The sequence below is a fragment of the Eubalaena glacialis genome, chromosome 5, assembly GCF_028564815.1.
Source record: "Eubalaena glacialis isolate mEubGla1 chromosome 5, mEubGla1.1.hap2.+ XY, whole genome shotgun sequence".
NCBI lineage: Eukaryota > Metazoa > Chordata > Mammalia > Artiodactyla > Balaenidae > Eubalaena > Eubalaena glacialis.
The window spans coordinates 2,421,537-2,439,956 of record NC_083720.1 but is presented as its reverse complement, the minus strand read 5'-3'; the positions used below and the strand labels follow the sequence as shown (position 1 = coordinate 2,439,956).

The 18,420-nt window shown below is 53.8% G+C and overlaps 1 protein-coding gene across 2 annotated transcripts in view; it reads right to left on the bottom strand.

Annotated features, from left to right (window-relative positions):
* Positions 1-18,191, bottom strand: part of RGS12 (regulator of G protein signaling 12) — a 118,634-nt gene extending 100,443 nt beyond the window's left edge. For both annotated transcript variants that reach the window (XM_061191906.1, XM_061191907.1), the window contains exon 1: positions 18,120-18,191. The gene's annotated coding sequence lies outside the window, so the exon portion shown is untranslated. The remainder of the gene's footprint in view (positions 1-18,119) is intronic.
* Between the last annotated feature and the right edge of the window lie 229 nt (positions 18,192-18,420).

Below are 18,420 nucleotides of genomic sequence, written 5' to 3'. Positions count from 1 at the left end.
TGAAATTGAAGCCAGATTTTAGCATTTGGTGGGATATTTGACCTCATTTGACTTTACCAAAAAAAAAGTGGGAAAGGAGAGAAAGAAACTGGAAGAAATAGCAGAGGGATCCAATAGCAGCTAAAACAAAGGTAAGATTCCCCCCAGTCCCACCCCCCACGACTCAGGGGACACAGGCCACCGTGCTCAGGCCCCCAAAACAGAGAAAAGCACTGCGGTTTCATTGCCAAGTCTCAAGCCACAAGTTATGCCAAATCTCAGGGAATGCTTTGCAACCAGGCTGCTTCTGCACAAGAAACTGGTCACCACAGTGCCAGGGGACACAGCTTCGGTGATGGGTGGATGGGTGGAGGGATAGACAGATGGACAGATGGGGAATGGGGAGATGGATGGGAGAATGTAGGGATGGATGGATGGGGAGAATCGGGAGATGTATGGGGGATGGGAGGATGGGTGGGGGATGGGAGAATGGAAGGATGGATGGGTAGATGGGGTGATGGATGGGTGGATGGGGTGATGGATGGATGGATGGGGGATGGATGAGTGGGTGTGGGATGCGGATGGATGAATATACAGATGGATGGAGGGATGGACAGACGGGGATTGGGGGATGGATGAATGGTGGGTGGATGGATTGACTGAATTCATTCGTGGTGGTCAGTGTTTGCCCAATAACACCTCTCTGCCTTGTTGGTCCAAAAATTAATGGACCACTTCCCAGAGCTACAGAAAGACAAGAACCTTTAAATTCAAAGGGCCCACCAAGTGCTAAGCAGGGTAAGTGAAGAAGTCCCACCAAACCTTCAGAGAGAAAGGTCTCACGTGAAGGAAGAGAACCTGCCAGCAGGTGTCTGAGGACAGCAGAGCCCAGCCCTCAAGGTGCTCCGGCTCCCGCACACTTGCTGAATAGGCAACAGGCAGGTGGAGGCCAAGGCTGGGTGTTCAGGTGTGGGTACACCGGCCATGCTCACCAGGCACTTACGTGAGTGAGCTGTACTATTAACATACCCCCAGCCAGAACTTCAACCTGTGGCAGCTCTAAAAGGTGAGGGTAGCCAGAAAAAGCAGCATGTCCAGTCCGGCCATTTGAGTGTGATGGTCAAGCACACACAAGGGAGACGCTGAAACAAGGCATTGTGAGTCCACAGCCACCCCTGCGCTGGCCGTCAGGAGGGACCGGACACCCCTCAGCTGAAAGCAGAGTCCCCATCTGCCTGACTCGGGGGGTTTCTTTTTATTCACCCACGACACAGCCTCTCACCCAGTGCGGAGTGGCCTCAGGAGGGCTGGGCCCCGGGCCCCACGCACACGTCAGCAGAGGCACAGACTGAATTCGACAGCCAGACAGACAGACAGGTGCGCTGCGGGCGGTGCTCCCGGAACCACCCCCAACCACCTGCTGATCAGTGGCCGGAGTCCGGATACACCAGGCCAGGAGCACGTGTCACACTCCCCCCAAAGGACTTCTTGGCCTCTGGAAAAAGAAGGAAGGGCTCTTTTTAAGAGGACCCCTGGTCGGGCAGTACCTTCTGAGTGTAGAATTTTACACCCCTCTCCTGAATACCAGAGGGACTGAAATAGCTCTACTGATAGCTGTCTGTCCACGTCCGCCCCACAAACACGTAGGAAGCCTTTGCTGTGCAGGCAGCGCTGTTCTGGGAAGAGGAACAAAGACAATGGGGCTCTTCCGGGGGGAGCCTGTCCTGGAGGGGCCATCCTGGGGGGCCCATCCTAGGGGAGCCCGTCCTGGGGGGGGGCCCATCCTCCGGGGGCCCATCCTGGGGGGGCGGCCATCCTGGGGAGCCCGTCTTAGGGAGACCCATCCTGGGGGAGCCCAACCTGGGGGGCTCATTCTGGGGGGGCCATCCTGGTGGGCCCATCCTGGGGGAGCCCATCCTGGGGAGCACGTCTTAGGGAGGCCCATCCTGGAGGAGCCCATCCTGGGGGGAGCCAACCTGGGGAGCCCATCTTGGGGAAGCCCATCCTGGGGAGGCCCATCCTAGGGGAGCCCATCCTGAGGGAGCCCATCCTGGGGGGGCCCATCCTTGGGGGACCATCCTGGGGGGAGCCAACCTGGGGAGCCCATCTTGGGGAAGCCCATCCTGGGGAGGCCCATCCTAGGGGAGCCCATCCTGGGGGGCGCATTCTGGGGGAGCCCATCTTGGGGGAGCCCATCCTGGGGGGGCCCATCCTGGGGGCAGCCCGTCCTGGGGAGTCCACACTGGGAGGCCTACCTTCTGCCTGTGCAAAATAGCTGAGACAAAGCACAGCAGACCATTCCAGTCAGGGCCCTTGGACTGCGGAGCTGGATGCTGGGGGCCCAGCCATATCACTCGTGTGACACTGGTCAGATGATGACCTTGCTCCTGTAGAATGGAGACCACAGAGCACCTTTCCTGGGGGGCAGGCAGAGGCCAGGCTCACCCTCACTCTTCCACGGTCTGAGGAGTCACAGGGCCCGGTGGACAACGTAGCACCCCACGCAGTTCCCCGAGGACTCGAGTCCCTCACCCCTACATCAGCCTCGCCTGCACCCTCCCCTTTGGAACGTCCCTCCCAGACCACCCGCTAGCCCAGATGACACGTGATGTGCAGGTGCAGCTGTGCAGGTGTGGGTTCAGGTGTGCAGGTGCAGGTGTGCAGGTGTGCAGGGGGGTGCAGGTGCAGCAGGAGGTCTCCGCACTCACATCCTGTGCCCGCTGGAGCGGGAAGAAGGCTCAGAGAGCACCTGCTGAGCCGATAACTGTCCAGGACATGGCCTCGCTGTCTCTAAGTGTTAGAATTTAATTACTTTAGTCCACAATGTCTAAACTTTCTGAAAAGAATAGATATGACTTTTGTAAGGAGAAGAAAAAAAAAGTTAACTGAAGAGGGCAATGGGTTTTTCTACGCAGGCCACCGTCATCAGGAACACCTAATTCCCAGCTGTACAAAAATGAAGGCTGCCTTCTCTCTCCAGACCCACATCAATCCTGCCCCACCGCGGGGACAAAACAGAGGAGCCCTGTGCCCCGCGGCAGGCCCCCACCACTGCTGTGGGGGTCTCAGGAGACTCTGCCGGAGCTGGGGTGGGGATCAGCAAGGGGGTGAGGCCTCAGCAAGACCCCCTGCCCTGGCTGCACGAAAGCAGGTCCAACTGCAAGTCCAGGGCAGAAGGTGAGGCTCGCCCCATCACCACATCCATCAACAGAGGTCTGGATCAGCACCAACTCAGAAGAGGGAAAGGGATCAGATCGAGCCAAACATCAGAAAACCGGCGAAGATCCACTCTGGCACGTGTCTTCCCTAAAATGAAGCTAGACTCCCACTCTCATTCCCTACTCCCAAACCTCATCAGCCCTGAACCCCTGAACCCAGCCCAACACCTCCAAGGACAGCTGGCAGCCAAACCGCCCATCAGGTGAGACACGCAGAGTTCCCAGGCACCCAAGTCCCTGCAAACATCCAACCCAAGAGAAGCAGGGAGCCACGGTGGGCTGGGCCAGGCGGCCAGGACCACGGGTCGCTCTCCGCTCGGCTCACCTGCCTCTTCCAAGTACACGACCTATACCCTGAGGGATGGTCCTGAGGTTCAAGTGCCAGAGCAGACTGACACATGCCTACTTAAGGAGGGAAACAACTGTCAGGAGTTTTCAGACCACAGGGCCAGACACTTGTTGAGCATATGGTGTCATGTGTTCACAAGCAATGCATACAGAAAGCCCCAAAACTAAATCCAATTAGCCTAACTGAATCTAGGTGACACAGGAGAGGGGAGACACGGACCTGCCATGAGTATGACCTCCAGCGTGGCCCTGTCTTCACCCCACTTGCATTCCTCCCGCACGGCTGAGCTGTCCCCCTGGGCAAGCTCGCCTGCATCCACCTCCTCCTCTCCACACCTGCTCTGAACTCGTCATCACTGTCACCTCCTGCCGCCTGACTCTCTTCCGAGCAACCCACCCACAAGAACCCGAACGTCCCCAAAAGCCAACTCCTCACCTCACCTTCCTCTTCTGTTCAGGGCAGAGTCCTCGTGCGTGTGACGCCGCGTGCAAGCTGCTGCGTGTGAGGAAAGGTGTAAGAGATGGACAGCGCCCCGTAAAGAGACCGTCTCATTGAACATCTGGGCCTCTAGGATGCCCACGGGCGCCGTCCCTCACCCTGCAGGAGCCCAAGGCAGAGAAGGGCTTATCTCAGAGAGATTTGAAGGATGGCTCTTGTCTGATGGCGTGAACACCAATGAGATTCACAGGAGGCCCACAAAGTTTTCAAGAAAACGCTATCAGTGGAAACACTGCCAGCTTGAACTGAAAGAGTCACAGGCAGTACAAAATGAAAATTGGGCACTGGATCCCAAAAGTCTACTGGCGGGAAGAAGGCTGAGAGAATGACTCGACTGCAAACGCGTGCTGCCTTCATGAAAAGGGAAAGAGAAGAATCAGGAGCACAGAAGGCAGAGCGAGAGCCACCATCCTCAAATCTTCAGATCCAATGAAGCGATTTCCAACATTTTCCAGGCTGGATTAAAGAGTTGCTGTGCACCTGTGACTCCTTTACACCTTCCCTTTTCCCTCCTTTTTGAGGAGCGTCTACAGTGGTTACCTTATGTCTGTCCCAACACTGCATTACTGTTCTGGGGAGGGGCTGATAGTTGGTCTTCAGTTCCAGTCTACAGATGGAGATGAAGGGCACCCCCAGAGCTGTGCTCAAGCAACTACAGCCGGGGACCCTCACCCACACCTGGAGCCCGTCCGGATGACGGCCTTCTGGACTCTGAGCTGATGCCATCGTGGAGGGATCTCGGGGGCAGTGCGTTCTGTACGTGCGAGGGGCGTGAACCACTGGGGCCGTGGGCTGGACACAGATAGGCAGCCTCTGAGATGGCCCCAACGATCCTGCCCCCGAGTCGTCCCACCCTTGGCAGCCCCTTTCCCTGAGTGCAGGCTCCACCTGGTACCTCGCTTCAAATAAACTGAATATGGCAAAAGTGACGAGATGTCGCTTCCAAGACAGGCTACCCAAAGACTGCCTCCCGCCCCCCTCGCTCTGAGGGAAGTCAGTGGCCAGGCTGTGAGCTGCCCCGAGAAGCAGCCCACATGGCAAAGAATGTCTCTGGCCACCAGCCAGCAAGGTCGTGCGGCCTGCCAACAGTCACACTGTGACCTTGGAAGTGGATCTTCTGAGGTCACCAACTGCTACAAGAGTGAGCTTAGGAGTGGCTCCTCACCCACTGCACCCTGATCACAACCTTGCGTGAGACCTGGAACCGAGGACCCAGCTAAGCCACACCCGGGTTCCTGACCACAGGAACTGGGAGGCAGAAAACCCTTGTCGTTTCGGGGGGGTGATTTGTTACATGGCAGCTATAACTAATGTACCACGTAATCCAAAATATGAATGTTATCACTTGATTTGTTACCATTCCTGCTGTAAATATACACAAAACAGCGCTGTATTTATTTCTAAGCAGTAATGCATGATTAAGTATTTTTCCCTCAAATCTAATCTGTGATGAGGTGATTAGGGAAATCATGCTGCATAAATCAGAGATAAACTGACCAGGAATGGGAAAAACTGGTTAATAAAAATGACTACTTTTGGATGACCACCTAATCAATCAGTCTCACAAGCTAAATATAACAGTCCCGTTTTACAAATGAAGAAACCGAGGCTCAGGCATCTCGCGTCCGAAGACCACGTCCGAAGACAGAGTTAGGATTCAAATTCAGGCTGACCAGTTTCAGTTCGGGCTCTTAACCACACTTTTTACTATTAGCACACGAGCAAATGCGTGTGTAGAAACTGGCCTCCCCTGAAGTATTTCTGCTAACAAAAATTATCCACCTGGTTCGCAAACAGTCTATCTATCTCAATTCCTTGGTAGCTTCATCTCCCAAATTTGCACATTAATCTAAGTTTAGGAAGCAGGTCAGCAGCCCCTAACATTATTAGGACGCACGGTTGTTGAATAATTTAGGATAGACTGAACAGAAGAGTACCACATATAAAATGTTCCAGCTCAGCATTTTGTTATTATGCAGAGTTTTTTGCGTGGGTTTTTTTCAAAATGTCCGTTCTTAGGGTTTTAACACTTTAAGCCCAGAGAAACCAAGAGGCCAGGCTGCAGGGACACGGAGCAGATGCCTGGGTTCTGGCCTCCGGGGGCACGTCCCTTCCTGCTCCCAAGTCAGCCTCAGCAAGAGTCAGGTCATCATGAGGCAGCCACCCATCGACTAGGGATGGAGACAAGAATTTACTAAACAGCAAAGCAGCTCTTAGAATTAGGAAATACGACAAATACAAGTAATCTGGAAAGAGGAGAAAAAATAAGAAAGAGGGGAAGTGAAAGACTGGCAACCTTAAGAACATTTAAACACATCAGGAAAATGTATACAGAATTATTACTCACAGTCTAATAACGTTAAAAGGAAATGGAATTCCGAAAATAATGTGAACTTGAAGACATACAGCTCTGCTGATGTCATACTTCCCAGGTAAAGAAAGTTTAAAACACTAGCTTTAAACTCATCTAGTTCCAGGGACTTCCCTGGTGGTCCAGTAGTTAAGACTCCGCATTCCCAATGCAGGGGGCCCGGGTTCAATCCCTGGTCAGGGAACTAGATCCCACATGCTGCAACTAAGAGTTCACATGCCACAACTAAAGATCCCACATGCCACAACTAAGACCTGGCACAGCTGAATGTTTACAAAATATGCAGAAAGGAAAAAAAAATTTTTTTTTAATAAATAAAAAAACTCATCTAGCTCCATCTTCTTTCAAGAGAACACAAAACGGGGTGTTCTTTTCACAGCACTGAGCTCTCTCTCAGTGCTGTAAAGCCGAGTACAGCTCAGCTGCGGAGGAAGGAGAGGGCTGCCCCCAAGGAAGGGAGACCCACAGACCCCTGCGAGCGCCCGAAGCGCTCAGAACAGAAGGGCCTGTGGGAACAGGATACCTGCAGGGCGGCTTGAATATTTTATCTCTGTCCCCGGTGCCCCTGTCTACGCCAGGCCTCAACCAAGCAGCCCCCTCACCAGCACTTCTCCTTTTCTCAAAGTGTGGAGAAGAAAGTCTAGATTTAGCAGAAAAGATACTATTTTAAATTACAAAGGTCCATTTTACTGGTTCAAAAATATTGCTATATTACATCTTTCTGAGTGATTCTAAGCCTTTGTAAAGTTTACATCACAAAAAATCCAAATGATAACCAGTTAAGAGAAACAAATGTGTGAGATCTCTCTCATCTAAAAGAAATAAATAAAAGTGTAAAACACAATGTTGTAAATCAACTATACTTCAATAAAACAATTAATTTTTAAAAATTAAAAAAAAAATTTTTTTAAGCGTAAGACCTCCGACAAGCAGAAGGCAGCATCATTTCACATCGGTTAGGCTCACACAGGCACTGAGGGGCACAGACCCTGCAGCCTCAGGGGACACAAAAGACACCTATGTCGTAACCAGGCACCTGTGTCCATAAAAACCATCTCCCGAGCACACGTGGGGCCTGATCGCTGGCTGACCAGGGACCCTCTGCTGCCACTTTGCATCACTCTCCAGTGTGATGGGCATAACGAAGATACTGAGGTAGGTGCATTTGGAAGTAACTTTTAAACTCCCATCACAATAAGAACACTTTCTACACAGGAAGGAATTTAAGAAAGGTCTCAACTAAGGAAAGGAGGAGCTCGGCAGAAGGCAGGCAGCCGGACATCCAGGTGGGAGATGGCAGGGTGATGGCGGCAAAGGCGGGGGCAGGAGACAGGCAGGGGAGAGGCTGGCTGGGCTGCCAGCACCTGCAGCGGCCCCTGCTCACACCTGCCGGCCGCACCTCCACAGCCCACCCTGCTCCAGCCCGGGATCCTCCCCGGCTGCCGCCCAGGGTCCCAGCCCAAACCTCAACGCTCACCCCGGGCAGGTCCACCTTCACCACCCCGTGACCTCCCTGCTCACCCATTCATTCATTCACTCATTCATTCGTTCAATAACTGTCCAGTGGCCTCTACAGCAGCACCGGGTAGACAACTACGATCAGGCGAACAGTGACGGCCCTGCCCTCCCAGGGCCAGCCACCCTGGGGGACAAAACAGCTCAATGGGCCAGTACCATCACACACGGAAGTTGGAGGGACCCACAGGAGGGCAACCGAAGCCCTGACTCCATTTGAAAAATTGCTCTTCCCTGAACCTACCCTCTCCCCCTCCCTCCCTCCGCCGCTCCTTGGCTCAGGGGGCCTCCCCGGCCAGACCCCCGAACTCCCCGAAGCCTCATCACCCCCCAGCTACCCGGCAGCCCAGCGGAGGACACCCTCACCTGGGCCACGCCTGCCGTTCGCTCAGCAGCCCCTCCGCTCCCAGCCCTGGGCAGTGGTCCACATGCCACTGTGGGTGCACAGTCGGGGTTGGGGGAGAACGGGACAGGAGGCAGGTTCGAGGGGGCAGGGGAAGCGGAACAAGACAGCCACAAGGAGTGGCAGGAACGTCAGCCCAGGGTCCACCTGCCACAAGGTCAGAACACACAGGGGCCGGAAGCCCCAGAAATCCCCACTGCCCAGAAGCACCACACCGAGCAGCAGCTCGGGCGGGCCGGGAGCCCCACCACGCCCCCACCCCGCCCCCCACAGCCAGGGCTGAGCGGAGGGGTCCGAGAGCGGCGACACCCTACCCCTGCCATCGGCGGGCAGACCCTGCCCTCGAGCTCCCGGCTTGCTCTGGGTGCCGGCCTGGCCATACCGATTCCAGAAAGTAGACAGGACAAGCTGGGGCTACAATGTTTCAGGCTCTATAGCTGATGGAACTGCGGGGCTAGTTTTGATTCCAGAAACAAATTCTACAAATTGAAATACTGAAGGTTAAACCATCTCAATTTTCCATTCCTGTTGCTATTTGACTTTCCCTTTTCAGCTCTGCTTGGTATTTATTTCTGTTTGTGGTTTTTAAACCTGGGCGGGGGGGGGAGACTATAAATAAAGTTGCTGGATTTAGCAAATGAAAATGAAGGCCACTCGGTTAAACCTGAATTTCAGATAAAAGACGAATAACTTTTTAGTATAACTGTGTCCCAAATATCGCACAGCAGTTTTTATCCGGCGCATCTAACTATGAAGGGACAGCCCCACAGTCCTGAGGCAGCAGCCCCCCGCTGGAACCTGGCTGTCCCGCCACCCTCCCAGCGGCCCAGGACAGGAGGCACAGCCAAACCCTCCGCCCACCTGGCTGCCTGGTCCCCACCTCCTCGCTCACGCCAAGGCCGGCACCGGCGGAGAACAACTCTCCTCTCCAAGAAAGGGGTCTTTTCTCAGGCCTCCTACAGAACATCCCCCCACGTACAAATCTGGTCATTCGCTACAGGAGTCAAGAGGAAGAAACCGCAGGGTGTTGCACTGCCCTTGTTGTCTTTTTCAGTGGGGCAGACGGGAACCTTTCTGTGCTCTGCGTCTCTCCCAGTCACTCTCAGGGAGACAGACATCTGCAAGTGCACAGAGTCCCAGTACCCGCCTCAGCCTGCACACGGGCTCAGCCTGCACACAGGCGGGCGGCGGGCAGAGCCCTTGGAAATCAACGGAGGACGCGTGGCCAGAGCAGGCCACGTGGCAGGAGGCCCAACCCCTGCCCACGATCCCACAGGTCCAAGCAGGGTGTGGTGGGCCGCACGGTCGCCCCAAAGACATCAGGTCCTAATCCCCAGAACCTGGGAATGTGATCTCATTTGGAAAAAGGGTCTCTGCAGATGGGCTTGTGTGAAGGATTCTCAGATGAGGAGATGGTGCTGGGCTACCCAGGGGGCCCTAAATGCCATCACAAGTGTCCTGTAAGAGGGAGGCAGAGGGAAGCTGAGACACAGGGGAGGCCACGTGAAGACGGAGGCAGAGACAGGAGCGTAGGGGCCACGAGCGGCCACCAGGAGCCGGAAGAGGTGGGAAGGATCTCCCCACAACGGGGGCCTCCAGGGGGCGGCCAGCCGGGCCCTGCCCACACCTTGATGTGGACATCCGCCTCCAGAGCAGCGAGAATAAATCCCCGCTGGTGTAAGCCCCCCAGTTGGCAGTGCTTTGTTCCACGGCCCCGGGAAACTCACACAAGGTGGGCCCAGGAGCCCCCCAGCCCGGGCCCAGCCGCCCCACCCTCGCGGTGAGGAGTGGACTGGCTGTGAAACGCCTCGGTGCACACTCCCGGCCGGGCTCCAGGCCACTAGGGATGGGGGCTCTGGGGAGCGGGCGGTCTGGGCACCTCACGCTGCCCAAATGCCTCCAGGTAAAGCGTGTCCCAGGCCGGGCTCCTCGGGACTGCACTCAAGAGCCATGGAGCCACAGGCCGGCCCGCAGCAGGGGCTGGACGCGGGTGTGCCCACAGGCGCACGTCCACTCACAGCAGCCACGCGAACGGCACCAGGAACATCCTACAGGCCACACGGTCCCCAGCACTTCACACTCATTATTCTAGCTCATCCGCACAACAGCCTTATCATTAACCCTATCTTACAGACAGAAGCTGGCACAGAAAAGCAGTCTGCCGAGGTCGGGCTAGACACCGGGGCGGGGTGAAGAGCAGGTACCAAACGGAGCCCTGCGTCGAGGGAACCCACATCAGCAGGAACGCCCCCCCCACCAGAGGTCAGCGGACAAAACCCTCGTCCTCACCCCTCGGCGGCTCACGTCGGACGGATGCAGCGAGGGGTGCACGCCGGCCAACACGCTCTCCACACTGCTTTATGTGTCTAAGAAGGCATCCTAGAAGAGCCGCCCTGGACTTCATCTCATCCAGGACTTGGTAAGGAAGAGCTTTCTCCTAGGCTGGAGTGGCTCACTCCCCAATTACTTGATTCTCTAGATGAGAAACAAGTAAGCCCCAAAGGTCAACGCCTGGCTACTAACCAAAGTGCCAGGAGGTCCGTCAGTGAAGTGAAAGCCTCATGCATCCGCCTGTGATGAATCAAGTTCTGACCAGGTACAAAATATAAAAACCAACTCTTTGAAGAGCTATGAAAGCAGGCAGAAACCGGAGGGGAGTTATCCTCTACAAGAAGAGGGTTGCACTGGGTAAGGTGTGTGTTTGTACGCGTCTGGAGCTCAGGTGGAAGCTGCAATCCTCCAGCTTCTAGTCACAGGATGGAGTCTGGGCATGGCAGGTGGCTGGAAAGTGAGGGGAACATCTCAGCGTCTCAGACAGGAGGTAGCTGGGGAGAGAGGAAGCCCTGAAGTCTGCTGGTAAACTCTGCCCAGCCCTCGGCCAGCCCCTGAGCAGCCTGTGCACAGAGAGCCTCCGAGGAGGAAGCCAGAGTCCAAGCACAGCAGCAGACGTGAGGCAGAGAGGTCAGTGTGAGTCCCGACAAATCAACACTCTTCAGAAAAAAGAACCACTAGTGGATCATCCACCATGTCCAGTACACAATCAAATATTACTAGATGCTCACAGAAACAGGAAGGTGTGACCCACAGTCAAGAGACAAAGAAGCCAGTGGGAAGCGATCCTGAGATAACCTAAGAGTTGAAATTAGCAGATCAGAACTTTAAGGCAGCTAATATAGTGTGTTCAAGGATTTAATGGAAGATACAGGCAAATAAACAGGTGGCCTATCTCAGTAGAGATATGGAAACTATAGGAAAGAAGCCAGTGGAAACTCTAGAAATAAAAACTACAGTAACTGAAATTTTAAAACTCATCGAATGAAATGGACTTAATTTGGACTGGAGACGGAAGAAAAGGAGATGAGAAAGAGAAAAAAAATTTTTAAATTAGAACAGGGCCTAAATGCCCTGCGAAACAATAACAAACAGCAGCCACACATGTAATAGGAGCGCCAGAAGGAGAGGAGAGCAAACGGGGCAGAAAAACATCTGAATAAACAATGACCACATTTCCCCCAAATCTGGTAAAAAATTATAAACTTATTTATCCAAGAAGCTCAACAAACCCTGAGCAGGATAAATACAAAGAAAACCCGCCTAAGCACGCCACAGTCCAAGTGCTGGACGGCAAAGGCAAAGACGCCACGTGACACATGGGGACAAGGCGGCGATGGCGAGGCTGACATCTACAAGCGAAGACAAGCGAAGACAAGCGAAACAGAGGGCTGGGAAGGAGAAACCGGAATTCTACAGCCAGCACAAAGATCCTTTAAAACTGAAGGAAGATGAAGACAGTTCAGATAAACCAAAATTGGGAGAATCTGTCACCAACAGGCAAGAAATGCTAAAGGAGGTGTTTCAAGCTGAAGAGAAAGGATACCAGATGGAAACTCAAATCTATGAGAGGGAATGAAGCACAACAGAAATGGTGAATATGCAGGTAAATGTTCTGAAATATTGTTTTCCTTCTCTTAATTTCTTTAAAATACATACGACTTTTTAAAGCAAAAATTATAACCGTGTGTTGTATGGTTTATAACATATGTAGATACAAGACGAATGACAACAAATAGCTCAAAGGGGGGATAAATGGAACTTTTATTACTGTTATAAAATTCTTAACATTTTTTCTAAAGTGTTACACAATTAACTCTAAACAGACTGCAGTAAGTTAGTATACACATTTTACACTACTAAAAAATAATGCAAAGAGGTACAGCCAAAAAGCCAAGACAGGAATTAAGATGGAATACTAGAAAATATGTGTGTATATTTACTACAGATAAATACACATCTGGTACACGCAATACACAGATACAAACACGTACATACCTTTGTGTATGTACACACATATATGCATGCATTCAATTAACCCGAAACAAGACAGGAAAGAAAAAAAATAGGACAAACAGAAAACAAAGTGGAGGCACAAATCAGCCCTATTAATAGTCACATGGAAGGGAAATGAAAAGCTACGACAAAAGAGGGGGGAGGAGCAGGTGGGGTCACGGTGAGACAAGAAAGCCCGGACGTCGACAGTCGCCACAGGCCGTCACAGGTGCGTGACAGTACCTGGGCGTTCCCGGTATTCTTCTGTTTACTCTGTATCTATTCAAATAATTTCTATAACGAACACTTTCTAAAAATTGGTATTAAGAGTGTTCCAAATATTATTTATGCCCATTCCCCCCCAAAACTGCTTTGGAAAAGTTTGTGTTTATTATTAGTTTATTTATTAGCTAATAAAAATTTTCAATTTGGGGGAAATTAAAACACTAAAACTGGAAATGGAAAAAACACTCACATTCAAAAGCAGAAAGTATGAAATGGGCTTTATGAGAAGCTAACTTTGAATGTCAGCATACAGACAGGCTGAGAGTAGAAGGATGGAAAAGCCATAAGGTGCAGACAGTAAACATGAGACAGCTGGGGGAGCGTATCAGTGTCAGATAAATGGGCTTCAAAACAAAAGCTCTGTTCATCAGGAAGACAAATCATCCCCAAAGTGTACAAGCCTAATAACAGGGCTTCAGATATATAAAGAAAAACCTGAAAGAACTCAAGGCAGAAATCAACAATCCACAGTCAACATTGGAGACTTTAACACTTTTCTCAACAATTATTAGAACGACCAGAATCCCTATCCCCCAAAAAATCAGTAATATAGGAGATCTGAACACCATATAGTGTTCCTTCTATGTGCCAGGCACGATTTTAGGTGTTTGAATTCAGCCATGAATAATACTGAGGAAAAAAAAAAAATCCTTGTTCTCAAGGGACTTCCCTGGTGGCGCAGTGGTTAAGAATCCACCTACCAATGCAGGGGACACGGGTTCGAGCCCTGGTCTGGGAAGATCCCACATGCCGCAGAGCAACTAAGCCCGTGCACCACGACTAATGAGCCTGCGCTCTAGAGCCCGTGAACCACAGCTACTGAGCCCACGTGCTGCAACTACTGAAGCCCGTGCTCCGCAACAAGAGAAGCCACTGCAATGAGAAGCCCGCGCACCACAACGAAGAGTAGCCCCCGCTCACTGCAACTAGAGAAAGCCCGCGCACAGCAACAAATACCCAACGCAGCCAAAAATAAATAAATTTATTTTTTAAAAAATCCTTGTTCTCATGAAGGATATAGTCTAGTAAAAAATAGGGGGAAAAAAGAAAGATAAGAAGAATAAAAACTCAAAGTATCCTTAATTATTACCTTCTAAGAGATAAATAGAAAAGGAAAATCGAAATAAAAAAGAACTATTGAACAATAAAAGGGATAACAAAAATAAAACAATTAACAGAAGACTCAGAAGACAATGCAAAGCAATCTCCCAAGAGCAGAACAGACATCAAAGAGATCAACAAGAGGAGAAGGAAGATCAGGGATTAGCAGGTCAGCCCAGGAGTTCCAGCCTCCAAATAAAAGGAGTTCCGGAGAGACACAAAACTGAAAGAAAGAAAACTAAGAATAACACAAAACGTCAGGCCTAGGCTGAAGGGGGCCACCTGGCCCAGGACAGTGATGAGAACGTACGTCATCAACTGATAGTTCAGAACATGGGGAACAAGAGAAGCTCCTGTGGGGCCAGATCACACACAGAGACCTGAAATCACCACGGCATCAGCGTCCACCAGTGCCGGAAACTACACACAATGAAGCAACATCTTCAAAATTCTGAGAAAATACTTTTCAGTAGAATTCTATACCCAGCTAAACTAAAAGTTAACTGAAGAGTGAAACAAAGATACTTTCAGAATCAAGGGCAAAAGAAAAATCTAGTTAATGTTTCTTAGTTATCATGAATATGCACTCAACAGAACAAGGAGTGAGCCCAGACAGAGAATAGAGGTCCCGAGCGCGGGAACACGGGGGCGCAGGCATGCAGGTCCCATAGGGACCAGGACAGAGTGGGGCAGGAAGCGGGATTCCAGAAGCGAAGTCCCCAACAACAAGGGCCACCACAAGAGGGGTGTGGCAGGGCGCGTGCTGGGGTGAGGAGAGAGAGGCTGACAGGGGAGCGACAGGGCTGGGTGAGAAAGGAGTTGTGCTCAGGTACCGTGTGGTTCAGTAACAAACACGTGAGCAGCGGACACTAGTCTCACCAAAAGAAGGTGATGTGATGAAGTTGGGAAATGGAGGGAGAGGAAGCAGTGGTGCAGCGGAGGGGAAAGCCAGCCCTCCCTCGCACCTTCGAGAGAAATCAAACACACACATTTTAAGACAGCAGCTTAAATGGCAGTAAATGCCTGAGAAAATAGGATGCCTGAGATGACTGCCCCTTGGAGATGGGGGCAAGCAGGACAGGAGAGGGCCTGCTGTCTGATTCTTTAATCAGTAGCCTTAGCTCTTCATCTGGTGTCCTAGAAGGATGGCCACTGTCAAGGGACAAAAATGGTGCAGCATGATGTGTGTAAAAAAAAAAACCAAGGGGCTTCCCTGGTGGCGCAGTGGTTGAGAATCTGCCTGCCAATGCAGGGGACACGGGTTCGAGCCCTGGTCTGGGAAGATCCCACATGCCGCGGAGCAACTGGGCCCGTGAGCCACAACTACTGAGCCTGCGCGTCTGGAGCCTGTGCTCCGCAACAAGAGAGGCCGCGATAGTGAGGGGCCCGCGCACCGCGATGAAGAGTGGCCCCCACTTGCCACAACTGGAGAGAGCCCTAGCACAGAAACGAAGACCCAACACAGCCATAAATAAATTAATTAATGAATTAATTAAATTAAAAAAAAAAAAAAAACCAAGGAAGGAGACACATCGGGATATCACCTGATTACAGGGTTGGGGACAGTAAGGCCACAGGAAAAGAGGAAAGAAAGCAGAAAGGACAAACTAGGCATTTTACTTGCCTGGAGTACATGATCTCGGGGATGAACCTGGTGAACCCCCAAAAACCGCAGATAAACTTGTGTCTGTATTAAAATTGCACGTGCACGTGGGTTAAGTGTACTTCTGAGGACTGACTACAGCTCTTGTCAGATGGCCAAAGGAGCTGGTAACCACCACCCCCAAAAGTAAAATCGAGTGATCTGCCAGACTTGAACCCCAAGCAAAGCTCATCTTCTCTCCCGGGACAGCTGCGGCCTCTCCTCCAGCGCACAGCAGGGGACACTGCGAGGCCCTTCTGGACGCAGGAGCAGCAGCGCCCAGTCGGGGAAGGTGTACGAGATGGCTGCTCCCCAGCACAGGACGGGAGAGACCACAGCCCTTCCAAAAGTAGTCAGGGTGGTCCGCAACAACATCGGGTCCGAGGCCCTGGAACTGCGAATGTCACCTTATAAGCAACAGGGACTTGGCAGGTGGGATTACATTAAAGAGCCCTTGCTGGGAGAGGACGCTGGGTTCCACACGCAGGTGCGACCACAGGTGTCCTCACGGGGGGGAGGCAGGGGGAGGTGTGAAGACAGGACACAAGGCCGGAAGCAGGGGCACCAGGGCAGTGTGACATGGGGCCCAGGGCCGAGGCGTGTGGGGACAGCCTCCAGAACTGCGAGGGGTACATTTCTGCTCTTTAAGCCACTAAGCTGGAGGTAATTTGTTACAGAGGTCACGGGAAACGCATACACGTGCTAACTAGAAAGTAAAAGGTTTATGGGAACTCCACCAAATTCAAAGAAAATGTAAGACGCCCTGGCTTCGCTGTGTTTTGTGTACCTGCTACACAGCATGTGTTAAGTCTTCACTAACACACTGTTTTCTCCTTCATCCTGACCCTTTTGCTTGGCCTGTTTCAGACAAAGACAAGTGTCAAAAGACAATATAATCAGAGCGCGAACATGCTATCACCTCTGCTGTGGGAGATGTGGGCGGGCGGCACGGGCCACTCCTTCCACTGGTCAGGCGGCCTGGACCGCCCTCACCTCCCCCGCCTCCCGCCCGCCGGCCCCTCCGCCAGGGCCACACTGGTCCCGGCCTCCCAGCCCGCGGCTGCTCCTCTGCCTGGCCACTGGCCCCTTCCTCTCAGATGCCCTCCTTCTAGAACGAGGGGAAGGAGGCCTGCCCTTGACCCCGGGGCGCAGCAGTGTCCAGGCCCCCTCCTCTCGGCTGCGCAGGCCCACTCAGTGCCTGCCTCTCACCTCCTGACCCGGCGCGGGACACTGCCACCCAGCACCCGCCCACAGGTCAGCGCCACACGTCCGTCCAGCCCAGGCCCTCCTCTGCCCATCCCGGCCCACAGGCGGTCACCCAGCGCCTTGGCTGTGGGCGCCTCAGCGATGGGCTGTCCCCCTCCGAGGAGCATCCCTGACGCCCAGGTCCTGTGCCGGCCACCTCATGCCCATTATCTCTAGGCCTCAAGACCACTGGGTCGGAAGGTGTTCTGATGAAACCTCACGCTGTGACCACTATGTTTCTAAAGTAAAACTTTATACGTATTCTCTCTACTCACCGCCCTCTCCCCACTGCCTACTTGGGCTCCTGTCTCAGACCTGGTTGGGGGGGGGGGTCTCTGGGGAAGCGGCGCCTTCCCCGCAGGCCTCACTGTCCCGCCTGCAGGTCTCCCGGCCTCACAAGTGCCCTTCCCATCACAGCACGTGAAAGTAACGGACACTGACCACGCGGATCCACTCACGACCCTGAGCAGCCTCACAGGCAGGTCCCGTTACAAACCCGAGCCAGCAACGGGGAAACTGAGGCACAGAGAGGGTGGTCGCCTGCCAAGGGCTCTGTCTATACCCACAACTCTGGGCCGCTCTGTCTACACTCACAACTCTGGGCTGCTCTCTGTCTACACCCACAACTCTGGGCCGCTCTGTCTACACCCACAACTCTGGGCTGCTCTCTGTCTACACCCACAACTCTGGGCCTCCCAGTCACCCCTCCACCCCTGAGCTGCAGCACGGAGCCTGCACCGGGAAGCCGGCACGGCACTGCACTGCGTTGCTGCAGTGGATTTCCAGAGTTGGGGTCTCTGGAGGCGGCCTCTGGCCAAACAATGCGGCCGCCCGTGAGATCGGACAGGAAACTCGGGAGCCGTGCGGACTCTGCCCGGGACGCGCGGGCTCGGCCGCCGTCCGAGCGAACGCGGTGGGCACTGCAGGCCCGCGGCTCGGCCCGGCCCCGATCCCCGGCCCTCCTGTCCCGCCAAGGGCCGGCCCGGCGGCGGCCCCACAACTCGGCCGGAGTCGGGCCCGGGAACAAAAGGAGGGCGGCGGCGGCCGGGCGGCCCCGACCCTGAGGAGCCGGCCGCCCCCAGCACCCTCCGCTCCGCTGGGCGGGGTGGACCGCGGAAGGCGCGAGCGCGCGCCCAGAGAAGAAAGAAAGCGGAGGCGGGGCGGCCAGCGCCCGGCCCGCAACCTACCGGCCGCTCGCTCTCCGGCCGCGAACCGCTCCGCCCGCGCGCCCAACGGTCGACTTGGCTATCTCCCTGGGCCGAGGGGCGGGGCCGCAGAGGGGGCGGGGCCGCAGAGAGGGGCGGGGTCAATGGGGAGGGGCGATGCCAGCGCGTGGGCGGGGCCTAAGGGTCTCGTTTGGGGGCGGGGCCAATGCGGGCGGGGCCGTGGGCGGAGAGGTATCTCCCGGGGGCGGAGGCGGCTGGGCAGCCCCGACACTGAGGAGCCGGCCGCCCCCAGCACCCTCCGCTCCGCTGGGCGGGGCGGACC